The sequence below is a fragment of the Protopterus annectens genome, chromosome 7.part0, assembly GCF_019279795.1.
Source record: "Protopterus annectens isolate FY-2018-M chromosome 7.part0, PAN1.0, whole genome shotgun sequence".
NCBI lineage: Eukaryota > Metazoa > Chordata > Ceratodontiformes > Protopteridae > Protopterus > Protopterus annectens.
Genome location: NC_056739.1, coordinates 650,700,011 through 650,727,701, shown reverse-complemented (window position 1 = coordinate 650,727,701; position 27,691 = coordinate 650,700,011). Strand labels below are relative to the sequence as shown.

At 43.9% G+C, this 27,691-nt stretch overlaps 1 protein-coding gene across 3 annotated transcripts in view; it reads right to left on the bottom strand.

Moving 5' to 3' along the window:
- HMG20A (high mobility group 20A) overlaps nt 1-27,691 on the bottom strand; it is a 1,114,809-nt gene that overhangs the window by 453,509 nt on the left and 633,609 nt on the right. The gene's annotated exons all lie outside the window — the stretch shown is intronic.

Genomic DNA, 27,691 nt, shown 5'->3' with positions numbered 1-27,691 from the left:
AGTTTCTCCAATACAAAGTTAAGGTCCCAGGCAGGGGTTGGAGCTCTCCTGGGTGGTCTCAAGTTTTTTGGCCCCCTGAGGTACTGCTTGAGCAGAGGATGAGAGAACAGGACAGGTTCTGTGTTATAACAAGCTGAAATGGCTGAGGCGTGGATTTTAATGGAGGAAAAAAGACAGGCCCTTGTGAAGCATCTCAGTTAAGTATTGCAAAATCTGAAGTAAACTGGGCGCTGCTGTGCTCATCCCTTGAGATGGGTTCCAGGCACAGAATTTTTTCCATTTGTCAGCATAAGATTTTCTAGTACTAGGTCTCCTTGCCTCCAAGATGACATCCATCACAGGTATGCTGAGGGATGATAAGGGTGAATTTAAGTGATTAGCCAGGCTGCAAGGTTCAATGTTAGAAGCTGAGGGTGCAGAATTTGGTTCTCCTGCTGAGACAGCAGGGAAGGGGTCGGAGGCAAATGCCATAGAGATAACTGCGACACACTGAGTAGGAGGGGGTACCAGTGTTGGTGCAGCCAGTCTGGAGCAATCAAGATCATCCTTGGTTTGTCCTGTTTGACTTTTAGTAGAACTTTGGAGAGAAGAGGTAGCAAGGGGAAGGCGTAGACTGATAGGTTTTCCCAGCTGAAGGATACAGCATCCACTTTCCAGGCTTGTTTGTGGGGAGTCCTTGTGCAAAACATGTCCAACTGGTAGTTCTGGGGGGAGGCAAATAAATCTATGTCTGGGCTCCCCCATTTGCTTGTCAACATGTTGAAAATCCTTGGTTCCAGTTTCTACTCATGAGGGTCCATGAGGTTTCTGCTTAGTCCGTCTGCCAGAGTATTTAATTTTCCTGGCAGGAATTGAGTTTGTAGGTGCACTTGGTAGCTCAAGGCTGTGTTCCAGAATTCCATGGCTAGTCTGCAGAGGGGGTAGGAATGTGTACCCCTCTGCTTGTTTATGTACCACATAACCGTGGTGTTGTCCGTCTTTACCATTAGTTGTCCTGGAAGAATGTACTCCTTGAAGGCTGTCAGTGCATTCTGTACGGCTAACATTTCTTTTTGATTGATATGTAGGTGCATTTGACTTGGGTTCCATTTGCTCTGAATGCACGTCCCTGCCAGGTGGGCCCCCCATGCATAGTCTGATGCATCTGTAGTTAGGGTTTGGGCAGCAGGGGGTAGTGTGAATGGTAGCCCCTTGTTTTGGAGGCAGGCCTCTACCCACCAGAGGAACTCCAGGCATAGGCAAGGAATGATAGGAATCACTGTTTCCAGGCTGTGAGAATGTTGACTCCATAGACTTTTTAGATTCCACTGTAGTTTCCTCATATGCAGTCTTGCATATGGAATTAGAAGAATGCAGGAGGCCATGAACCCCAAGGCTTGCAGTATTTGTCTTGCAGATAGCAGGGTTTTTGTGGCCACTTGTTTGAAATAGGTTACCAAATGAATTTGCTTTTCTGGCGTGGGGTAAGCCATCTGGGCAGTTGTATTCAAGCTTGCTCCCAGGAATGTAATTTGTTGACAGGGTACCAGTTGAGATTTCTTTTCGTTTATGGTGTACCCCAGACAAGTTAGAACCCTTTTGACAAAGGTCAGATGATTCAAAACTATGCCCTGGTTTTCTGCCTGAATTAGACAATCTTCCAGGTATGGGTATATTTGAATACTTATTTACCTGCAAAATGCAATAACTGGAGCCAGGCACTTTGTGTATACCCTGGGCGCAGTACACAAGCCAAAGGGCAGTGCAGAGAACTGATGATGCGTGTAGCCTGCTTTGAAGCGTAGGTATCGTCTGCAAGATTCCCTGATTGGGATGTACAGGTATGCTTCTTTTAAAACAAGTGTTGCCAACCAGGCGTCTTTGCCTAGCATAGGAAGTAATTGGTGAAGAGTCAGCATCTTGAATTTTGGAATCTCCAGAAAGGTGTTTACAGTAGACAGGTCCAGGATTGGACACCATGATTTGTCTTTTCTGGGTACCAGAAAAAGTCTGGAGTAGAAACCTTGTCCCTTTTCCTCTTCTGGTACAAGTTGAATAGCCCACATGCTTAAGAGGGAAAGTATTTGTTTTTGAGCCTCTGCCCACTGATTTGGGGGCAGGTCTGGCCACCCATTTGGTGTTAGCAAAGTGTGGAAATGAAATATGTATCCCTGGGACACTATATTTAAAACCAATTTGTCCTGGGTTATGAGTTCCCAGTTCTTTGCATGAAGAGCAATCTTTCCCCCCCAAAGGGGCAGTCAAAAGATAAGTGCTTGGGAATTTTAAAAGGAAGTCACTGAGACTGTTTACCATAGGGGAGTTTCTCATTATTTCCAGATTTGGAAGTGGACTCCCCCCCCCCCCCACACACACACACACACACACACACACAAACACACACTGCTTGGTTCTGAGAGTCCCCTGGGACTGAAACCTGGGGTTTTTGCTGTGTCTGGGTTTGGCTTGAGAAGACCTGGAAGGGACTGGAAAGGACCAATTCTTAATAGGCCAGTGCTTACTAAATCTAGGAGGTTGCACTTGTAAAAAATCTTAACAGTTTGCATAGATTTAGCTTTATCTTCCATCTTTTTAAGAACTTCTTCAGCCTTGTTGCCAAACAGGCAGTCCTGATTTAAAGGAGCATCCAACAATTTAGCTTTAACATGATCAGGCAAAGATTGCTCCTTAAACCAAGCATGTCTTCTAAGCACAGACCCAGTAACAGCAGCCCTGCAAGAGACCTCTAAAGAATCAAAACCACATTGCAAAGTATGTTTTCCATCTTGTTCAGCAGAATGCATTAAGTCCTGTAAATCGTTATTTTCCACACAGTCTGGAATCAACATCATTTTCTGTTTAAGCAGTCCAATAATATGCTGTTGATATTTTAACATATGAAATTGGCAGTTTAAAGCTCTGATTGCCAGGGTTGCAGAAGTACAACCTTTTACCCCATCTATCCAGCCCTGGAGTCTCTATCAGAAGGGGTAGGATTTTTAGCAGTAGAAGCCTTAATGCCCTTGGGACCCTGAGAAATAGTCTCGGCTCAGCAACAGGATTTTTGAAAAGGAACTTGTGTGTCTCAGGAACCCTGTAGTATCTGTCAGGTTTACTAGGAGCAGGAGGCAGGAATCAGGGGCCAAACTGGATTCGAGAACACATCAACAATGTCTAGTACAGGAGGTATAGCCAAAGGTCTATGCTGAGATAGAAGGAAATCCCTAAGCCTCTTTTTTGAATCAGAAAATTCCTGGCTTTCCCAGTGGAAATGCTCCCTTAAAGTATGTAAAGTTTCCCCAAAAGAAAAATCCTCAGGAGGGGAAGCAGAGAGAATGGAATCCTCTGCATCAGAATCCTCATAAGTAGGTATGGACAAATCCAGGTCATCAGAAGAGTCAGAATAAACAGAATCCAGATCAGAATATTCATAATCAAGCTCAGCCCTAGGCCTCTTAGAGGGGGGTGGGGTTGACTACCCCTGATTAGAATAATTAGATCTTCAGCCATTTTTATCATTTGTTTTTTTAGGTATAGGGGCCTGAGCATGTGGCCTGGGCGTCAGTTTTTTAGACATGGATCGAGATTTTGGCCTTAGTAATGAAGGAGGTGTCGATTTAATATGCAAGTCTGTAGGCTTGAATCAATTCCATTAACTCAATCAAAGGGCTGGAGTTGACTCCAGTGAGGAGGTAGCGACGGGCACCGGAAATGCCTTCTGCAAAACTGACTCATCATCCTCAGAAGGGGAGGGCTTGCCAGTCACCTCTCTGTTTAAGGATCTCCAAGATGTCAGCAAAAGAGACATCCTCTGAAGGTGACTTCGAGGGACCCTTCTGACTCATCTAAGCCAGTATCAGATGTCAAGGATTCTTGTGGAGAATCCGCGTCTCCTATTACACAAGTCTTTTTCCTAGGAACTTCTTCGGGGAACATCCGAAGAAGCCTCCGAGGAAGAGGGGCACCTCTCCGGTGGGTGTGAAGGCGCCAGAGACACTGGTGCCCCGACGCTTTGACGCGGGCCGTGAGGTGCAGAGGAGGGATACAACGGCCTCTTTGGCGGGAGGAGAAGCTGTACCTGCTGGATGTGGTTGGTTTCGAGTAGACAACACCTTCCTCATGCAGGTTTGGCGGCCCTCGGTCCCGAAGCCGCAGGTATCTCCCGTTCCAAGAAATGGGAAGAATCCTCAAACAGGAGTTTAAGGCGTACCGCACTTCCGAGGACGGAACTCAATCGCATCCGCAACGAGGTCTCTTCGAGAGGGAGAGTCGGAATCTCAAACATCGGTCCCAAATTTCGTCCCTAACCCAGGTACAGTGATCTTTCGGCCCGAAAAGATTCTTCCGGTACCGGATCGGATGGAGTTTGCGATAAAAACGGTGCCGCACCGGAGAAAAAGACGGTTCTGGCACCGGTGGGCTCCATTAATCATCAGGTCAGCCTCTTCCGTTCGGCGACTGAAATATGCGTCTCGGCGAGGAACAGATGGAGGATAGTGGCAGGCCTTCTAGTCTCGGCCATCAATTGAGAGGACCTAAATAAGCTTGGACAGGCCGCATGCTCCATAAGTTTCTGCACCACCCGGTCCACGCCGTGTCGGAAAGGGCCTCTCAAGAACGAAGTCGGCGGCGATCGAAGACGGAGCCGACCTCAACAGAGTCGTGGTGAGGGAGCTCCGGCCACCGTCTCCAAGACTCGAAAGCTCGAAATCTGCCAACAGTTGAATACACTTCGGGCCCCAAGTCTGTGGGAACTCGGGTGATCCAACTAACCTCAAGAGCCTCGGGAGCCGCATGTCTTTGGCTCCGGCCATGCTCTTTCAAATTTCAAGACTCTCCGGATGCCTGGTCTGAAGCATCCAAGGCCTCCTGGAAAGAGGGTTTCAGCAATCCTCCATCCACCAAGTTTCATGCACCATCTGTCATGACCCTCCCACTAAAAAGAGCGTGACAAATATGAGCAGTCCTCTTTGTAAGTGGAGAGGGCCAAGACAGTAGACATTAGTGAACTGCAATGGCTCTGTCTCAGACCGACATTTTCGGCCACACTGACAACCAGCTTTTTGAAGCCAGATTTTAATTTTTTCTGACATGACAACAAGAAAAAATGACAGTCCAGTAATTAAAAGTCTACTTCCTTAAAGAGAAAACAGCCAGTCAAATCCGTATATGTAAGTCAAATCCTTGTAATATAGCACTAATATCAATATTTTAGTCAAGTTATTTGCTAGTAGGGTGGTAGCCCTAAAAAACTCTGTACCCTTTTAGTTAAACTAAGTAACTCAATCTTAAGGCAACCTGGTGATATCAAAGTCCACTTCACACACCTACTCTAACTATTCATTGACTATAAGAAGAAATAATTTCTTTTGAAATTTTTTTAAAACAGAAAGAATATTTTATCTGTAAAAGCCCCTTCGAGCTAGCCCCTCAGCGACATGCCATATGCAGCGGAAAGCGCAAACTAGATCTTGAGGTAAAGGCAGAGGGGGATTGTGGGTATTGGATGTCCTCGGAAGCTTCTTCTCGATGCAGAGCTTTCTGTAGTCGAAGTCGGCACGGAGCCGAGGATCGGCTCCGAACCCATGTGTAAGAACAAAGGCGAGATTGAACACTCTCACATCTGAAAATATCAGAAAGTAACAAAGAAATGTAAAAATGTCATGAAAAGAGAATGAATACGAATGTGTAGATAAGCATTCTTGAGATCCAGGGAAACTAGAAAAGCCTGAGGAAGTAGCTGGGGAAACAAGGTTTGAAGGGATAGCAAGGGACTTTTAAAAAGGTGTTTTAAAGTTGAGATAAACCAAGAATGGACTCCATGCTCCGCGCCTTCCTTTCCTGGGGACCAAAAAGCATTAAGTGGAGTAAAACCTCTTTCCTCTGAGGAGTTGGCGCTTTCTGAATAATAGTTCCCTGAGCCTCAACAGGCCTTGGAAGCACCTCCTGGAAAAAGGGCAATTGTTCCTGGGAGGGGAGGCTGAGAAATGCCCCCCTAAAAGGTGTGTTTAAAGTACCGCATAGACCTCATGTGGCCAACTCCTGGCTTAATTATGTGGAAAGCTAACTTCATGACTCTTTGGGTGATTTTTAGCCAAATAGGAAAGGACAGGGAAAGAAGTGCAGAGAAAAGAGGAATGTGTGACTGAAAAAGAACAGGGCAAGGGATCACTCAGACAGCACCTGGTGTGCCAGGAAAAGGAGGCTTCTGAGTAGAATGACTTTTTAGGGCAGCCTTGGCAGGGTAGCCCCTTCTAACCACCTTTTTTACATTTGTGGGGGAACTGTTTATGGACAAATGCAGGCTTTCATTTAGGATAAAATGCCTTGAAACTTAAGTAAGAGGGGAAAACAAAAATATGTTTCCAACTCCTCCCAGGCGCTGAATTCTAAGCCAGGAATACCTTCCCACAAAACAGATCTAAAAGCAGCAGTCCCAGTAGATGAAGCATCAGCAGTATCAAGCATACAGCTGTGTACACTTACCATATAAATGTAGATGTTCGAAAGTGTATTCACTGTTGCAGCTCATTACATTTGGGTAATCTTGCTGGCAGGTTGCCCCTCAGCTTGGCCTTGATTAACAAAGTCTTGGGTCCCAATTCCGGCCGCCGTTGCTGTCCCTTCTTCCATGACGACGCCAGGGTATAAAAAACAAGCAGCAGGTGATTATATTACACTCAAGCCTTTTCTTGCCCCCAGATGCCAGGGGCCCCCATCCCCTGGGGAGCAATATAAACATGAAAAGCACAAAGGTATACTCCTCCAACAAACAGCAAAATATACATGCAAAAGGCTGCTTTTAAGCAAGTACAGTGAAGAAAATTAGGAGGCTGGACAGCCAGAAGAAATTTTCGGGCTGGGAGGGAGAGTAACTGGAGTTCAGAATAGGAATACACCTGTAACATCTACATTTATGGTAAGTGTATTACAACTGTACTTCATGCCTTCTTCGTGGTTTCACTGTTGCAGCCATTACATTTGGGTAGATTCCCAAAGCTATGGTTGGGAGGAGGAGTTTACATAGCATTAGGGGCCAGCTATATAAGGCTCTGGTAATACAGCAGTGGCAAAGCCAGCTCTTGGATTTAGGAGAAAAATTGGCAAATGATCAGATGCTTTGGTGAAAGTATGTACAGAACTCCAGGTAGCATCTTCTAAGCTGCCCCGGTAGGAATATTTCCTATAGCAGCATGCAGAAAGGCAGATGCAGCCCTGGTGAAGTGGGAGGATCTGATCCCCTGGAGGATAGGGTTTTCCGGGCTTTGGTGCTTTTATAGCAGAAAATGAATGCAATGGCTTATCCATTTAGGAAATGGTTTGTTTTGAAATAGCCTTCCCTCTGCCTCCCTGCAGCAAATGCTACCAAGCATGCCTTCAGGGATTTCTTCTTCGAGGTTTCGAGTCCCAATCTCCAGTAGAATCTCGGTATGTTCCCAAAGTATTATCATAAATGGTAACTGCAGAATCCGCCTTGTTCTGTGGATTGGGGAAAAGAAGGTTGGCAAATGAATGGACTCCATTAAGAGCCACACTGGATACCACCTTGGGGCACAGAAGGATGGACTGGTCCTGGGAGTGACATCCTGTCCCAAGCATGAAAGATGATGAAAGTGTTCCACTGCCAGGGCCTGTAATTCAGATAATATCCTTCTAGCTAGCTAATAAGTGGGATTGCTAAAAAGGAAGGCTGTTTTCCAAGAAAGAAATTTTAAGCCCTGCAGTAGCAGCTGCCCGTCAAAGGAGGTATACAGTGAGTTTCTCCAATACAAAGTTGCTAAGGTCCCAGGCAGGTAAGGTTGGAGCCTCTCTGGGTAAGTCTCAAAGTTTTTTGGCCTCTGAGGTACTGCTTGAGCAGAGGATGAGAGAAACAGGACAGGCTCCTAAAGTTATAACAAGCTGAAATGGCTGATAGCGTGGATTTTAATGGGAGGAAAAAAGACAGGCCCTGTGAAGCATCTCAGTTAAGTATTGCAAAATCTGAAGCAACCACTGGCGCCTGCTGTGCTCTCATCCCTTGTGAGATGGGTTCCAGGCACAGAATTTTTTCCATTTGTCAGCATAAGATTTTCTAGTAATTGTCAGGTCTCCTTTGCTCTCCAAGATGACATCCATCACAGGTACTGCATGAGGGATGATACAGGGGTGAATTTATGATTAGCCAGGCTGCTGCCAACTTGCCATTGCCCCAAATGAAGCTGAGGGTAGCAGACTGGTTCTCCTGCTGAGACAGCAGGGAAGGGGTCGGAGGCAGATGCCATAGAGATAACTCTCAAGCACACACTGAGTAGGAGGGGGTACTTGTTGGTGCAGCCAGTCTGGAGCAAATCAAGCATCATCCTTGGTTTGTCCTGTTTGATTCTTTTAGTGAGAATCCCTTGGAGAGAAGAGAGTAGCAATAGGGGAAGGCTGGGGCGAGACTGATAGGTTTCTTCTCCAGCTGAAGGATACAGCATCCACTTCTCCAGGCTTGTTTTGTGGGGAGTCCTTGTGCAAAACTTGTCCAACTGGTAGCTTCTGGGGGAGGCAAATAAATCGGCTATGTCTGGTCTCCCCATTTGCTTGTCAACATGTTGAAAATCCTTGTCTCCAGTTTCTCACCTTGAGGGTCCATGAGGTTTCTGTTATCCGTCTGCCCAATGAGTATTTAATTTTCTCCTGGCAGGAAACTTGAGTTTGTAGGTGCATCTTTGGTAGCCTCAAGCCGCCGTGGTTCCAGAATTCCATGCTTAGTTAACTGGGCAGAGGGGGTGCAGGAAATTACCCCTCAAGCTTGTTTTATGTACCAGTATAACCGTGGTGTATGTCCATCTCTGTACCATTAGTTGTCCTGGAAGAATGTGTACTCCTTGAAGGCTGTCAGTGCATTCTGTACTGCTAACATTTCTTTTTGATTGATATGGTGGGTGCATTTGACTTGGGTTCCATTTGCTCTGAATGCACGCCCCCTGCCATAGGGCCCCCATGGGCCCCCACATAGTCTGATGCATACTCGTAGTTAGGGTTTAAAAGCAGCAGGGGTAGTGTGAATGGTAGCCCCTTGTTTTGGGAGGCAGGCTCTCTACCCACCAAAGGAAACCCAGGCATAGGCAAGTGTCGTGATACGAATCACTGTTTCCAGGAAGTGAGAATGTAGACTCCATAGACTTTTTTAGATTCCATCTGTAGTTTCCTCATATGCAGTCTTGCATATGGAATTAGAGAAGAATGCAGGGAGGCCATGAACCCCAAGGCTTGCAGTATTTGTCTTGCAGTGATAGCAGGGTTTTGCTAGGCCACTTGTTTGAAATTAATTTTCAGGTTACCAAATGAATTTGCTTTTCTGATGGGGTAGTGCTTCATCTCTGGGCTAGTTGTATTCTAAGCCTTGCCCCCAGGAATGTAATTTGGTTGACAGGGTACCAGCGTTGAGATTTCTTTTCGCTTATGGTGTACCCTTGGTGATTGCAAGTTAGAACCCTTTTGACAAAGGTCAGATGATTCAATACTATGCCCTGGTTTTCTGCCTAAATTAGACAATCGTTCAGGTATGGGTACATTTGAATACTTATTTGCCTGCAAAATGCAATAACTGAGCCAGGGCACTTTTGTGTATACCCCTGGGCGCTTAGTACACAAAGCCAAAGGGCAGTGCAGAGAACTTCGATGATGCTGCGGTAATTCGCCTGCTTTGGAAGCTTAGGTATCGCTCGCAAGACTTCCCCTGATTGGGATGTACAGGCATGCTTCTTTTAAAGTCATAAGTGTTGCCAACTGAAGGCGCTCCTTTTCAGCCTAAAAAGCATAGTAAAGCGCAATTGGTGAAGAGTCAGCATCTTGGAATTTGGAACTCTCCAGAAAGTTGGGTGTTTACAGTAGACAGGTCCAGGATTGGACACTCATGATTTGTCTTCGGCAAATTCCTGGGTACGTGAAAAAAAGTCTGGAGTAGAAACTTTGTCCCTTTTCCTCTTCTGCGGCCGTACAAGCGAATAGCCCATGCTTAAGAGTGAAATGGTGATTTGCTTTTAAGCCTCTGCCCACTGATTTGGGGGCAGGTCTTGCTTACAACGTATTTCCAGGCAAGTTATGCAGTGCAGTGGTAAAATAGAAATATGTATCCCTTGGGACACTATATTTAAAACCAATTTGTCCTAAGGGTTATGAGTTCCCAAAGTTCTTTTTTTTGCATGAAGTACGCAATTCCTTTCTCCCAAAGGGGCAGCAGTCAAAAAGATAAGTGCTTGGGAATTTGGGGTAAAAGGAAGTCACTGAGACTGTTTACCAGGGGAGTTTCTCATTATGGCTTCCAGATTTGGAAGTGGACTCCCCCCACACACACACTGTCAGGCCACACACACACACTGCTTGGTTCTGAGAGTCCCCTGGGACTGAAACTCCTGGGGTTTCTGCTGTGTCTGGGTATTCACGAGAAGACCTGGAAGGGACTGGAAAGGGACCACCTTAATATGGCCAGTGCTTAACAAATCTAGGGAGGTTGTAATTTGCAATAAAATCTTAACAGTTTGCATAGACGAATTTAGCTTTTATCTTCCATCTTTTTAAGAACTTCTTCAGCCTTGTTGCCAAACAGGCAGTCCTGGATTTAAAGGAGCATCCTAACAATTAGCTTTCAATTAATGATCAGGCAAAGCATTGCTCCTTAAACCAAGCATGTCTTCGTAAGCACAGACTCCAGTAACAGCACGCCCCTGCAAGAGAGACTCCTAAAGAATCAAAACCACATTGCAAAAGTATGTTTTCCATCTTGTTCAAAGCGCAGAATGCATTAAGTCCTGTAAATCGCTATTATTTTCATTATTGATACACAGTCTGTCCAATCAACATCATCTTTCTGTTTAAGCATGCAGTCCAATAATATGCTGTACATATTTTAACATATGAAATTGGCAGTTTAAAGCTCTGATTGCCAGGGTTGCAGAAGTATTAAACCTTTTACCCCTACTCTATCCAGCCGCTACTCTGGAGTCTACTATCAGAAGGGTAGGATTTTAGCAGTAGAAGCTCTTTAATGCCCCCTTGGGGACCCTGAGAGAGAAATAGTCTCGCTCAGCAACAGGATTTTTGAAAAGGAACTCTTGTGCGTAATCCTCAGCAGGAACCCTGGGTAGTATCCAAGGTCAGGTTTACTTGGTAGAGCAGAGGCAGGAGAGAATCTAGGGGCCAAACTGGATTCCCGGTAGAACACATCAACAATGTCTAGTGGGTTACAGGAGTGTATAGCCAAAGGTCTTATGCTGAGATAGGAGGAAATCCCCAAGCCTCTTTTTGAATCAGAAAATTCCTCGGCTTCCAGTGGAAATGCTCCCCTTGAAAGTATGCTGCAAGTTTCCCTCAAAAAGAAAACCTCAGGAGGGGAAGAAGAGGAGAATGGAATCCCTCTGCATCTAAAATGTGAAATCCTCATAGCAGTAGGTATGGACAAAATCCAGGTCATCAGGAAGAGTCAGGAAGAAACAGAATCCTGATCAGAAGATTCATAATCAAGCTCAGCCCTAGGCTTCCTTAGGGAGGGGGGTTGACTACCCCCTGGATTAGGAGTTATTAGATCTTCAGCCATTTTTATCATTTGTTTTAGGGTGCATAGGCCTGAGCCGGCTTTTTTACGTGGCCTGGGCGCCAGTTTTTAGACATGGATCGAAAGATTTTGGCCTTAGTAATGAAGGCTGAGGTGTCGTACATTTAATATGCAAGTCTGTAGGCCTGAATACACCCTCAGAAGTTTGCTGGTTTCGTAATGCTTGTACGCCTTCGACTCCATCCAAGGTAGAGACATCCGCTGGTGCCATATAGTTGAAGTATCTCGCCGCATTACTGACTCATAGGTTTCAGCAGAGGCTCGCTAACTGTAGAAGGCGTAGCGGGTATCAGGGCCGCAAAGTGCTCTGAGTACTGGCAAACTGGGCGACTGGCCTAGGTAGAAAACGGGCCATCGGCAGTTTTGGACCCGGCGCCTAGTCTCAGCTCCTTTATCTTTAAGCGCTTTTCGAATCCCGTAAAATGGGATGGCTAACCTAACCCGGGATGACATTTCTGGATAATTAAAACCGAGAATCTGGCCTAAATATTTAGAGGCAAAAATATACTGACGTATGGATAGTGCTAGCCGATTAACAAAAGCACAAAACCGACAGCAAGGTAAGTTGTGGTCAGGGCCTAGGCAAGGAATACAGTATGAATAGAAAACCCTCTTTATGAGGCATTTGCTTCCCACAAGCACGCAATTATTAACTTTAACTGACATCATCAGTAAGGACAACTGTGGTAGGAAAGGTGCCGCGCAGTACGCATTGTCGCCTCACAGTAAAAGCATATTATTGTCTTGTTCAATTCTCAGCTAGAGCCGCCTTTGTGTGTGGAGACATGCTATGCGACGTAAGGCTTCGCCTCTGAAGGTGCTAAAGCGCCGTATCGGGCCGCAACTCCGGCAACGTGAAAATGTACTGGCCATTAATCATGTTTAACAGCGGACCGGAGTTCTGGCTGTGGCGCGACTTTTCAAACCGGAAAAGGCCGTTAAAGACACAACAACAACTGGACATCAGTAAGGAGGCATAAGAAAAGTTTCACCCCAACGGGGTACTTTAGTTTTAAGTTGAAGAATTTTGGTTCTGGAAACTCTAAAATGAAAATTTCAGGAGTCGGCGCTACTGTGCTAACTTGTGAACGTGCTTCTTCGCCGCCAAGCAACCGCTGCAAGAAAGACTGATGTATGGCCATTGGCTGCATGTTTTATACCTCTGATGACCTGACGCCAACGCCATGGAAGTTAGCTGGACAGCAACCGGCATCGAGGACCTTAAGATTCTTGTTGCTAATCAGGCCCGACTGATAGGTAACCCCGCCAGCAGATTTACTCCAAAATGTAATGACTGCAACAGTGAAACACTTTAAGAACACCCTCTGCATTTAATAGAAATGGAAAAGCTACTTGGGAAGGTGCATCCCGAAATGTAGTGCAGGCAGAAGAGCAGAGGCCTTTAATTTCAGAATTAGAGAGATCTGGAAACAGGCCGACAGGTTTGTGGAGAGAAGAGCCTCTCAACATACCTAATCATGTGTTTCTGATAGTTAACAGCTCTCAAAGACCAGGGTATCAGGGCAGAAGTATACACTTTCTTTTTACTCCAGCCTCCTCTCCTTCCATGGTTCTAAGGCCCTTATCCCATCGGAAGGAAGCAAATCTTAGTGGAAGGCACACTACCTGGAGGGTTTATCAATAAAGCAACTTATACCCACGAGAGGGATCAGCAGAAGGGACACTTAGAACAAACTTGCAGTCACCAGGCACCTTTATAAAACTAATCTGTTTTTTTTGTTTGCAGAGCAGGGGTTGGAATCAGTGGTTTGAGAAGCAGCGGGAAAAGTATCCTGCAAAAAGCAGCAAGAACAGGAGAGAACAGTAGAGGGCCTAGGAGATCTCCATCTCTCAGAAGCTCATAGTACCTCTTCTGAACATCACCGACACCTGATCTGCACAGTCCCATTTGAAAAATTCCATCCTTTTCTGGAAATACCGTTACCTCACTAAAAAGAAATCTCCCTAAAAGGAGAGAGAAGGAGACTCTTCTCTACTGAGAACCACAGTCAAGTGGTGGAAGAGAATCTGGGAGGAATATGTAAGGGCCTCTTCATCGACGAATCCAAGCATCCTCCTCCTCTAGAAGAATCCTACGTTCAGTCTGGCCTCTTTAAGATGGGTAGAAGACCAGGGAAGCAAGAGCAGAAACTCCTGGTGGAGGCTTAAGTGAGCAATTTCAACAGTCCTTTGAGTGAAATTTTGCATTCACTCAGTGGATTTTTCTAGAGACAGGCAAAATCTGTTTAATTTTTTGCTTCTTTTAAGTGGACGGACCCTCCCGGACGCATGCTCTCAATAATGGTATTCGCACCTCCCTCACTCAATATTTGAGGAACTCCTCCCCAGGCCCCTTCGGGTAATAACCTTGCTGCAGTTCCCCCCTGTACATCCAAAAGTGGATGTCTGCAAAATCTCCATGGACATGCAAGGAGTTCCATCCGCCGGATCCATGCCGCAAGCGCTAGTTGGCGCACAGAGGAATCAGAGAAAGAAACTGGACGCAATCCTCCAGGCTTCACCCAGCCTTCAAGCAAAGACATCCGTTGGAGGTAGTGTGCAGCTGAAGACCTTGTGACCAAGCTTTTTGGCGTTTTTTTCGATCACAGATGATGGCTGACCCTCTGGCCAGGAAGACTTCCTTCCATTTGCAGTCCTTAGCCAATAGTTTAAGAATGCAGACTCTCGCAACATCTTAGGACAAAAGCTTGATAGATTCTGCTTCACATAAGATGTAAGGTGGTCATGGAAAGAATTTTAAACAGAACAATGCTACCGCACTGCTCATGACTCATCTTCTTCCTGTATGGGGAATCTGTCTTCCAGCATTCGGCATTTCCTTTCTGGAGTTGACATTAAAACCCTCACAACCAGAATGTAAGGCAAAACAAAGATAAGAAAATCAAAAAAAAAAAAAAAAACTATGTAAGCACTCTATTCTGTAGTGGCAAGAAACCAGCAGACTAACAGGAATTCAGCCCACACACATCGCACTGGTTAACAACAGGAAAATAACAATGCTCTTTAATTTCTAAGAGTGAACCTGCAAATTACGGTACTCTAAAAATTAGCAGACCAATTCAACTTGTTCTCTCCAACTCTTGCCACAACTATAACACGGAATTGACGCTTTCGATTAGAGTTTACAGTCATTTAGAAGAAAACTCAATTATGGCAGGTGCAGAACAAAAAGGGCAACATAAAGGACAGTCATATAGAAAAAAGGATCATTTGTTGTTATAGTGGAGAACTGTAAGAAGGGAAGAACCTTGAAGTACGGCACGGGATTGACTACAAAAGCATTTGATAGTATTCCACATTCATGCGATAAAAGAGTGCTTAAAATGTATCAGATACACCCTACACTGATTGACTACATTACAGTAAATCTGGCGAAACATGTTCGGATCTACTTTGGCAATTAATCCATGATATAAGGACAGATTATTATCCCAGGGATAAAAATTTAAAGGGGGATATTCGAGGGTGACTTCTCTGCCTCACCGCTGTTATTCTTGCCTTGCCATTAATCCATTAAGCTATAAGTTTACTTAACAGCGAAATTAGGCCATATTAAGCAATTTGTCTTCTAGAAACAACAAAGTCTAATGATTTCTCATCTCTTTACTGATGATTTAAAACTGTATGTCAGCCCATCAGATAAGGAAACTGAAAGCACAGCCGCAGATTGTCACAACTTTTCAGATGATTATTGGAATGTCTTTTGGTCTTGATAAATGTGCAAAAGCAACCTTTAAAAAAAAAAAAGGAAAAAACTGCAGCACCAGGAAAGCCATATGTTTGAGGCAAGAATGCAAGATATAAAAAAGAATCCTTGAGCAAGAGGAAGTCTATAAATACTCTCTGGGAATTGATGAAAAGGTCACAAATAAAACATGGAAATGCAAATGCAAATAAAGTTTCAAAGTAAGGAAATGCCATTTCTTTTGAAGACTTAAATTGATCCTGAAAACAGCACTGACATCTAGGAACAAGATCCAAACCATAAATCATTTATCGACTATAGCCTGGAGTGATTGACTGTTCCCAAAAGTACGGGATAATGGGATATACATGCTTCTATGCTTACCGCGATTTATAAAATCAAGGGAATACATTATATATTCCCCGGGTCTGGATGTGAGGGATGGGTCTCTTGAAATTGATTGGCACGTATAGATCGACAATCAGTGGGGACTTATTCATGACCCTGCATCCATAATGTAGTGAAAGTTTCCAAAACATGAGGAGAATAAATCTTAAGACATATCTCTAATTTGGAAGTTAGTGAAATACAGATGTCAGGCAGGAATGGAAATTATGCCAGAAGCGAGATAAAAGTAACTTCCTCAGGCAGCAACTTAAATGTGCTAAAAACAAAAGAAAGAATATAAGGCAAGAAATGTGGGAAAACATAAATATAGCTTGCAAGTATAGAAACTCTGAAGAGCCTCCTGTTGATCAAGAATGAACACAGGACTGATTAATTAAGTGCAATTCACATCAAGAAATGAAGACATCATTGAGCCCAAGATAGTGGCTACGACACGCTTGGTTTATTAAAAGTCCATTGAACATCTAGAGAAAACAGACATAAGAAAACTGAATTGAAACATGACAATACCCGTTCTTTGGTTGGTAACGCACTAATGGCAGAGGGACTGCATACTGAAAGCATAATAATGTGGCGCAGACTGTTACACTGAGATTGTGCAAATATTATGGTATCAAAGTGGGCTGAAAACACTGAAACAAGAGCCACAAAGAATCACAGAAAAATGATGAAGTTTATATCACATGATCACCCAATACCAACAGTCTGCAAAGACAGATGCTGGAAAACTGGATATAGTGGTCCAAGAAAGAAGACACAAGTAGCATTGATCATTGAAATCGCTGGTCTCAGTGACTGTATGTTCATGAGAGACAGAAAGTCATAAAATACCTATATGCAGGCAGAACGAGAACCATGTGGGAAGAAAGATACTCCAGACAGTTCCAGCAGTAGCAGGAGCAACTAGTCTTATAAAAAAAGACTTTACAATCAGATTAGATAGTTGCCAATCTATGTAACAATCAATTGCAGGTGAGGAAACAATATTGCTAATACTATGGTGCTCCAAAGAGAACTTTGGCTATTGTCAAAGATGAAACAATACTAATTTCATGAACTTTAATCAGATTGACTTTGTGGAATGGGGTCCATTCCCATCAAGTGGTATTAGGAAACCCAAAAGAAATTAAAAAAGAGGCAATAAGTGAAGAGCAACAACATGCAAGAGATAGTTCAACTGCCACTTGCCATCTGCCAAATAAAACTGTAAGAAAGTTAAAGACAGCTGAATGCAACCAACATTCTGAGGTACTTAAGATATAAGGGAGAAACTTATTTATGGAAGGTAAAGTATGCAGCAAGTGAATAAAAAAAAAAAGTAGCAGGGCCTGTAATAGTACAGAGAGAAAATGTAGAAGTGATAGTTGGTATTGAGGGTGGGGGTTATTGGGTGGGAAGTAGCTATGGTTGCAGATAGGAGGCAGACAGAATTGCATGGAGAATGAGGAAAGAAATGAGGAGAATAACAGCTATAAAACTTATAAATTGATTAAACATATAAGTGTGAAACCTGAATGGAAAGGAAGCATGGTTACAATTAGAACTTATTGATATAAGAGATGCTTATTCGCTGAAAAATCCTTGCCTCTGTTTGTGGATAGTGAGCGGGTTCATACAATTCTAATTACATGGGTGGTGGGAATGGATGTAAGGTGGTGAGCAGGGCTCAATTCAAGGTAAATACATGTATGAAAAAATCTTTTAAACAACTTTATTTACCTGCAAAATGCAATAACTGGAGCCAGGCACTTTGTGTATACCCTGGGCGCAGTACACAAGCCAAAGGGCAGTGCAGAGAACTGATGATGCGTGTAGCCTGCTTTGAAGCGTAGGTATCGTCTGCAAGATTCCCTGATTGGGATGTACAGGTATGCTTCTTTTAAAACAAGTGTTGCCAACCAGGCGTCTTTGCCTAGCATAGGAAGTAATTGGTGAAGAGTCAGCATCTTGAATTTTGGAATCTCCAGAAAGGTGTTTACAGTAGACAGGTCCAGGATTGGACACCATGATTTGTCTTTTCTGGGTACCAGAAAAAGTCTGGAGTAGAAACCTTGTCCCTTTTCCTCTTCTGGTACAAGTTGAATAGCCCACATGCTTAAGAGGGAAAGTATTTGTTTTTGAGCCTCTGCCCACTGATTTGGGGGCAGGTCTGGCCACCCATTTGGTGTTAGCAAAGTGTGGAAATGAAATATGTATCCCTGGGACACTATATTTAAAACCAATTTGTCCTGGGTTATGAGTTCCCAGTTCTTTGCATGAAGAGCAATCTTTCCCCCCCAAAGGGGCAGTCAAAAGATAAGTGCTTGGGAATTTTAAAAGGAAGTCACTGAGACTGTTTACCATAGGGGAGTTTCTCATTATTTCCAGATTTGGAAGTGGACTCCCCCCCCCCCCCCACACACACACACACACACACACACTGCTTGGTTCTGAGAGTCCCTGGGACTGAAACCTGGGGTTTTTGCTGTGTCTGGGTTTGGCTTGAGAAGACCTGGAAGGGACTGGAAAGGACCAATTCTTAATAGGCCAGTGCTTACTAAATCTAGGAGGTTGCACTTGTAAAAAATCTTAACAGTTTGCATAGATTTAGCTTTATCTTCCATCTTTTTAAGAACTTCTTCAGCCTTGTTGCCAAACAGGCAGTCCTGATTTAAAGGAGCATCCAACAATTTAGCTTTAACATGATCAGGCAAAGATTGCTCCTTAAACCAAGCATGTCTTCTAAGCACAGACCCAGTAACAGCAGCCCTGCAAGAGACCTCTAAAGAATCAAAACCACATTGCAAAGTATGTTTTCCATCTTGTTCAGCAGAATGCATTAAGTCCTGTAAATCGTTATTTTCCACACAGTCTGGAATCAACATCATTTTCTGTTTAAGCAGTCCAATAATATGCTGTTGATATTTTAACATATGAAATTGGCAGTTTAAAGCTCTGATTGCCAGGGTTGCAGAAGTACAAACCTTTTTACCCCATCTATCCAGCGCCCTGGAGTCTCTATCAGAAGGGGTAGGATTTTTAGCAGTAGAAGCCTTAATGCCCTTGGGACCCTGAGAAATAGTCTCGGCTCAGCAACAGGATTTTTGAAAAGGAACTTGTGTGTCTCAGGAACCCTGTAGTATCTGTCAGGTTTACTAGGAGCAGGAGGCAGGGAATCAGGGGCCAAACTGGATTCCGAGAACACATCAACAATGTCTAGTACAGGAGGTATAGCCAAAGGTCTATGCTGAGATAGAAGGAAATCCCTAAGCCTCTTTTTTGAATCAGAAAATTCCTGGCTTTCCCAGTGGAAATGCTCCCTTAAAGTATGTAAAGTTTCCCCAAAAGAAAAATCCTCAGGAGGGGAAGAAGAGAGAATGGAATCCTCTGCATCAGAATCCTCATAAGTAGGTATGGACAAATCCAGGTCATCAGAAGAGTCAGAAGAAACAGAATCCTGATCAGAAGATTCATAATCAAGCTCAGCCCTAGGCTTCTTAGAGGGGGGGGGGTTGACTACCCCTGATTAGAGTTATTAGATCTTCAGCCATTTTTATCATTTGTTTTTTTAGGTATAGGGGCCTGAGCATGTGGCCTGGGCGTCAGTTTTTTAGACATGGATCGAGATTTTGGCCTTAGTAATGAAGGAGGTGTCGATTTAATATGCAAGTCTGTAGGCCTGAATACACCCTCAGAAGCTGTTGCCTGCACAGCGGCTTCGGACCCATCCAAGGTAGAGACATCCGCGGGTGCCATAGTTGAAGTATCTCGCGGCATACTGGACTCCGAATAGGTTTCAGTAGAGGCCTGCGAATCAGAAGTAGCGGGTATCAGGGGCTGCGAAAGTGCCTGAGTACTGGCAAACTGGCGACTGGCCTAGGAGAAACGTCATCGGCAGTTTTGGACCTCGGCGGCCTGTCTCGGTCTTTATCTTTGCGTTTTTTCGGAATCCCGGTAAATGGATGGCTAACCGATGACATTTCTGGATAATTAAACTGAGAATCTAAATATTTAGAGGCAAAAATATACTGACGATGGATAGTGCGCCGATTAAATAAAGCACAAAACCGACAGCAAGGTAAGTTTTGGTCAGGGCCTAGGCAAGGAATACAGTATGAATGAAAATCTTTATGAGGTATTTGCTTCCCACAAGTAATGCAATTATTAACTTTTACTGACATCAGTAAGGACAACTGTGGTGGTGGTGCTGCGGTAGCATTGTCGCCTCACAGTAAGACATTGTCTTGTTCAATTCTCAGCTAGAGCGTCTTGTGTGTGGAGACATGCGTGAATGGGCATACCTTCGTTGAAGGTTGTGCGTCAGGGCCGGCAACTCGGCACGTAAAAATGTACTGCCAATCATTAGCGGACCGGAGTTCCGCTGTGGCGACCCCTAACCGGGAAAAGCTGAAAGACACAACAACAACTGACATCAGTAAGGAGCAAGAAAAGTTTACCCAATGGGGTACTTAGCTTTAAGTTGAAGACTTTGGTTCTGAAACTCGAAAATGAAAATTTCAGGAGTCGGCCGACCAGCACTTGTGAACTGCTTCTGCTTCGGGCACCGCGCGGCAAGAAAGACTGATGTAATAGCATTGGCTGCATGTTTTATACCTCTGATGACCTGACGTCATGGAAGAAGGGACAGCAACCGACGTAGGACCCAAGACTTTGTTAATCAGGCCGACTGAGGGTAACCTGCCAGCAGATTACCCAAATGTAATGACTGCAACAGTGAAACACGAAGAACATCTGCATTTAATAGAATGGAAAGCTACTTGGGAAGGCATCCCGAGCAAGGCAAGAGCAGAGGCCTTTACCTCAGAATTAGAGAGATCTGAAACAGGCCGACAGGCTTGTGAGAGAAGAGCCAACATACCTAATCATGTGTTTCTGATAGTTAACAGCTCTAAAGACCAGGGTAGCAGAAGTATACACTTTCTTACCCAGCCTCTCCATGGTTCTGCTATCCTTATCGGAAGGAAGCAACTTAGTGGAAGGCAATAATTTGGAGGGTTTATCAATAGCAACTGACACCACAGAGGGATCAGCAGAAGGACACTTAGAAACTTGCAGTCATCAGGCACTTTATAAAACTAATCTGTTTTTTGTGAGCAGGGGGTTGGAATCAGGAGCCTGAGAAGCAGTGGAAAAAGTATCCTGCAAAGCAGCAAGAACAGGAGGAACAGTAGAGGGCCTAGGAGACTCCATCTTCAGAAGCTCATAGTACCTCTTCTGAACATCAGACACCTGAGCACAGTCCCATTTGAAAAATTCCATCCTTCTGGAAATGTTATCACCAAAAGAAATCTCCTCAAAAGGGGAGAGAGAGGACTCTTCTTACTGAGAACCACAGTCAAGTGGTGAAGGAATCTGGGAGGAATATGTAAGGGCCTCTTCATCAGAATCAGCATCCTCCCCCTTAGAAGAATCCTGCTGCCTGGGTCTCTTTAAGATGGGTAGAAGACCAGGGGAAGCAAGAGCAGAAACTCCCTGTGGAGGCTTAAGAGCACTGAACAGTCCTTGAGTGAAATTTTGCATTCACTCTGTGGATTTTTCAGAGCAGGCAAAATCTGTTTAATTTTTTGCTTCTTTTTAAGTGGGACGGGACCCTTGACGATGCTCAATAATGGTATTCGGCACCTCTCCCCTCACTAATATTTGAGGAACTCCCCTAGGCCCTTCGGTAATAACCAGCTGCAGTTCCCCCTGTACATCCAAAGTGGATGTCTGCAAAATCTCCATGGACATGCAAGGAGTCGGATCCATGCCGACCTATGAAGCAGTTGCGACAGAGGAATCAGAGAAAGAAACTGGACAATCCTCCAGGCTTTCACCAGCTTCAAGGAAGACATCCGTTGGAGGTAGTGCAGCTGAAGACTCAGACCAAGCTTTCTTGGCTTTTTTTTTCACAGATGGCTGACCCTCTGGCCAGGAAGATCTTTCCATTGTATCCTTAGCCAATAGTTTAAGAATGCAGACTTCGCAACATCTTAGGGACAAAAGCTTGATAGATCTCACAAGATGTATGGTCATGGAAAGCACTTAAACAGAACAAGCACTGCTCATGACCATCTTTATGGGGGAATCTGTCTCCAGCACTGGCATTTCCCCTTTCTGGATGACATTAAACCTAACAACCAGAATAAGGCAAAACAAAGATAAGAAAATCAAAAAAAAAAAAAAAAAAAACTATGGGGCACTTATCTGTAGTGGCAGAAACCAGCAGACTAACAGGAATTCAGCCCGAACACACATCGCACTGGTTAACAACAGGAAAAACAATGCTCTTACTTAAGAGTGAACCTGCAAACTACTCTAAAAATTACAGACCAATAACTTGTCTTCCAACTATGCACAAACTATACACGGGAATTGACGCTGACAGAGTTTACAGTCATTTAGAAGAAAACTCAATTATGGCAGTAGAACAAAAGGGCAATAAAAGACAGTCATATAGAAAAAAGGATCATTTGTTGTTATAGTGGAGAACTGTAAGAAGGGGAAGAATCTAAGTACGGCATGGATTGACTACAAAAAAGCATTTGATAGTATTCCACATTCATGGATAAAAGAGTGCTTAAAAATGTATCAGATACATCCTACACTGATGACTACATTACAGTAACCATGAAACAGTGGCAGACCACTTTGCAATTAATCCATGATAAAGGACAGATTATTATCCCAGGGATAAAAATTTAAAGGGGGATATTCGAGGGTGACTCTCTGTCACCGTTGCTATTCTGCCTTGCCATTAATCCATTAAGCTGTTTACTTAACAGCTTAGGCCATGGCTACAATTTGTCTTCTAGAAAACAACAAAAGTCTAATGATTTCTCATCTTCTCTTTACTGATGATTTAAAACTGTACAGCTCATCAGATAAGGAACTGAAAGCACAGCTGCAGATTGTCACAACTTTTTCAGATGACATTGGAATGTCTTTGGTCTTGATAAATGTGCAAAAGCAACCTTTAAAAAAGGAAAACTGCAGCACCAGGAAAACATATGTTTGAGGCAAGAATGTGATATAAAAGAACTTGAGCAAGAGGAAGTCTATAAATACTTGGGAATTGATGAAAGGTCGCCAATAAAACATGAACAAATGCAAATAAAGCTCAGTAAGGAATACTTTTGAAGACTTAAATTGATCCTGAAAACAGCACTGACATCTAGGAACAAGATCCAAACCATAAATCATTTTGCTCTTCCTGTCCTAACTTATAGTTTTGGAGTGATTGACTAGCCCCAAAAAGTGTTGGACAGTTTGGATATTAAAACAAGAAGGATGCTTCATGCTTACCAAATGATTTATAAAAATCAGTGTATACCAAGATTATATATTCCCCGCTCCGATGGAGGGATGGGTCTCCTTGAAATTGATTACATGTATAGATCGACAATCATGGGACTCTACACATATCTGCTGACCTCACAGGATCCAATGTAGTGAAAGTTTCAAAACATGAGGAGAATAAATCTAAGATGACATCTCTACTTAATTTAGCAGAAGCATACAGATGTCAGGCAGGAATGGAAATTATGCCAGAAGTAGATAAAAATCAGGCAGCAACTGAATGTGCTAAAAAACAAAAGAAAGAATATAAGGCAAGAAATGTGGGAAAAACATAAATATAGCTGCAAGTATAGAAAACTTCTGGAAGAGCCTCATGTTGATCAAGAACGAACACAGGACTGATTAAGGAGAGGTGAATTCACATCAAGAAATGAAAGGTTAATATTGGCAGCCCAAGATAGTGGGCTACGTACACGCTGGTTTACAAAGTCCATTGAACATCTAGGAGAAACAGACATAAGTAGGTTTTGTAAAACTGAATTGGAAACAGTGACACACCTTGTCGCTTGGTTGCAACGCACTAATGGCAGAGGGACTGTATACTGAAAGGCATAATAATGTGGCGAGACTGTTGCACTGGAGATTGTGCAAATATTATGGTATCAAAGTGGCTGAAAAACACTGGAAACAAGAGCCACAAAGAATCACAGAAAATGATGAAGTTTATATCACATGGGATCACCCAATACCAACAGTTCAAAAGACAGATGCTGGAAAACTGGATATAGTGGTCCAAGAAAAGAAGACAAAAGTAGCATTGATCATTGAAATCGCCAGTCTCAGTGACTACAGTGTCTTGCGTAGAGAGAGACAGAAAGTCATAAAATACCTATATGTGCAGGCAGAAACGAGAACCATGTGGAAGAAAGATACCCAGACAGTTCCAGCAGTAGCAGGAGCAACTAGTCTTATAAAAAAGACTTTACAATCGTATTTAGATAGGTTGCCAATTTATGTAACACCGAATTGCAGGAGGAGTCATTACTGGGCACATTGCTGGTGCTCCAAAGAGAACTTTTGGCTATTGTCAAAGAGTGAAACAATACTAATTTCATGAACTTTAATCGTACTTCGACTTAGGAATGGGGTCCATTCCCATCATGGTATTAGAAACCCAAAATAAATTAAAAAAGAGGCAATAAGTGAATATAAATGAACATGCAAGAGATAGTCTAACTGCCACTTAAGCTATCTGCCAAATAAAACTGTAAGAAAGTTAAAGACAGCTGAATGCAACCAACATTCTGAGGTACTTAAGATATAAGGGAGAAACTTATTTATGGAAGGTAAAGTATGCAGCAAGTGAATAAAAAAAGTAGCAGGGCCAGTAATAGTACAGAGAGAAAAATGTAGAAGTGATAGTTGGTATTGAGGGGTGGGGGGTTATTGGGTGGGAAGTAGTTTATGGTTTCAAGATAGGAGGCAGACAGAATTGCATGGAGAATGAGAAAGAAATGAGTGAGAATAACAGCTATAAAACTTATAAATTGGATTAAACAGAGTAAGTGTGAAACCTGAATGGAAAGGAAGCATGGTTAAGCAATTAGAACTTATTGATATAAGAGATGCTTATTCGCTGAAAAAAAACTTTGCTCTGTTTGGGGTGGATAGTGAGTGTGGTTCAGTACAATTCTAATTACATGGGGTGGGTGGGAATGGATGTAAGGTGGTGAGCAGGGCTACTCCGAATTCAAGGTAAATACATGTATGAAAAAAAATCTCTTTTACACAGGGACAGCAGGATTTTAGCTTTTATTTTGGGTATATTTTTTATTTTGGGGGTAAAGCAATCTAATAACTTGACTAGCTGAGACCAAGAAACAGGGAATGTACCAGCTAGAGTATTCAGAGTAGAAGCTAATATACAGTAGAGGCGCTTTATACAGCAAGTTGGGTCAGTATCAGTGATAGGCTATGTATGTATAACAGCCTGAAAATTACAGGGGGGGGGTTGACACCATCAAATCTCCACGACTGTTGAGACTTGCATAAAGGAAGGCAACATCAGCTTCCCAAAATGGTCCATCGGGCAGCAACGGGAGATCCCTTTTTCCAATACAACCTGAGGGGGGGCTCAAGACCTTTTCCAAACGTTTGGAATGGGCTCCACCGTGTCTGGTTCCTTCCACACCCGAGATGTAATGAGATCCACTAAAGGTTCTGTGGGAGAGGACAACCAAGATGTAGAGGGTCATGCAGCAAATGCCTCAAGGAACACTGATTCATCCAAGGTCGGTTCTTGGGCAGACCACCCCCCCCCCCGCTGGCGAAGGGGTTCCACCGGGGGGTGACCAGGGGGAACCTTCCCCTTCCTCCAAATTGGTATCATCAGTGAGAGACTCTGGCAGGAATTCTAAGTGCCTCCTTTTGCACATACATTTGCAAGGGATCTCCTCAGTGGGGATCTCTGGGGAGGACTCATCAACGTCTTGATGCTCCGAAGTGGAAACTTCCTGAGGCAACATGGTAGCAGGCTGCCCCTGAGATAGCAGGATGGCCGGAATCATATCAGAAACACAGGGAGTCCGGACGGAGTCAGAGGACAAGATCGTCAAGGGTCTCAAGGAAAGACAGCACCCACTCCACCACATTGAAAGCCGAAGGGGAATGCACATTCTGAGAAAGAACAATAGGAGCAGTCACCCTCTGACCCGACAGGGGAGTCGTAGCTGAGCCTCCAGGCACCGAGATACCAAGAGGAAGGCTGCGCTCTGACACACTCGGAGTAGACACCAACCCCTCAGATCCAATGCCAAGGCTACAGCTTCGAGAGCTTGTCAGATTTAAGCCAGTCAGATCTGACCTGCTGAAGATCATAGCCAGTGTAGAGGTACAAGGTACCATCGGCGCTCGCCCCTCAACACCCAGAGTCCTCAGATCCAAGGGGTCCGAAACCAAAGGCCATATAAGAGATGGAGTAATCTGGGTGAAAAAGGGCTGCGTGCTCCCTGCGCCAGAGGGAGGGGGGGGGCAGGCAAGACTCCCATTTGTATCTGGGTGCGGATGAACTTCTGCATCATCCTATCCATCCCCGCTTCGCTAAGGCTCCGGGTGGAGCAGGAGGAAGAGGCAACCGACATCGGCCTGGATGGGCGGTGACAAGAAGCCTGAGCTGGCGACTAGATCCGAGGCTCCTCTGTCTCTGGGGAAAACAGAGGAGAGTGGAGCCGGGGTTGACTCTGGTCTCAGACACGATCTAATTTTAGGTGGGGGGCTGGCAGGAGCCAAGCAATCCGGGGATTGCTTCCTTGGCCTATCCTTTCTAGAAGTTTTGTCCCCATTCCCAGGCCTCTTGGCGGGAGTTTGAGTCCCAGACGCTGGGGAGGAGGCAGGAGCGGAAGCCGGGGGACACAGGGACTTGATTCCCCGAAGAGGGAAGAAGACCTTAAGAATTAGTTTGTCCCTCCTGTCCTTAAGTGCCCGGGGATTAAACTCAGCACAGATGGAACAAGAGGATCTGGAGATGGACTGTCCTGAGACACACTACGCACAGAGTGTGGCCGTCGACTGGGTACAGGTTATGGCCACACTCTGTACACTTTCTAAAGCCGAGTTTGGGAGTGTCAGACATATCCCAACCTCAGGCCCAGCACACTCACTATCACACAGACCATGCACACAAGAAAAAGGAAAAAAAGAGAGAGAGAGTTTTCTTTTCTTTTTTTACCGATGGAAACCCAAACGGGAGGTAAAAAGTAGAGAAGAAAAGTAGAGAGAGAAAAAAGAAGATTTACACCCAAAAACAACACTTACCACAAACTTTTTATGCAGTGAGCTCGGATAACGATGCAGGCATACAGGTGGCAAACAAGATCTGAAGGGAGGAAGGAGACAGAAGCATTATTTGTAAGGGAAAGAGCTTTGAGCTTGGATCAGATGCTGGATATGCAAGTCGAATCAGATATGGATCCGGGAACCCACAGGTTGAAGATCAAATGAAGACAACTACTTCAAATACATAATTTTAAAGTGATTGCTGACATACAAAAAATTTAGCTCAACACCACAACATACAGTGCATAAATTGCCAAACAGTACTTTCCCACAACACAGATATTTTTTCTGTAATCTCCTTAACATAAAAAAAAATATTTTAAAATAAGCAGTTTCCTTGCACTGACATCAATGAAGAAAGCAGGTAAGTTTAACCTCTGTGACATTAGCATAGGAAAAGTAGCAAGAGACTGTTGCATCCACAGAAGATGCCCCATTAAAGTCTATGGGGTGAATCATGCCTTACCTTATAGTAAAGGCAAAACTGGAGAAGCTATTTATTTATGAGCCATAGCTTAATAAAAACTTAACAAAGCTTACTTTTTTATTAGAAAATGGACAAAAAATAATGATAATGAAGGGCAAGCAGAAAAAAAAATACTCATCAAATACCACAATGTACATAGAAATATCAGCAAATAACTTTAAATTCAGAAGTCAAACAGAGGAAATGTTTTAGTTAAAAATAAGTGTACTTCTTGAGAAACTAGAGATGGGTTTGACAGACATCAACAAACAAGACTAGACATGATCAGATGTCTGATTATGTACTGTAAAATGAACGCTACTGGTTTGATGCTAGGAGATGGACAATGGATCATGCAAGGGATTCCCAGGTACTACACTAAACTCCAAAACTGACCCAAGGTTAACCCAAAAGTTCTGTCTGCTGCAGTACTCAATAGTCG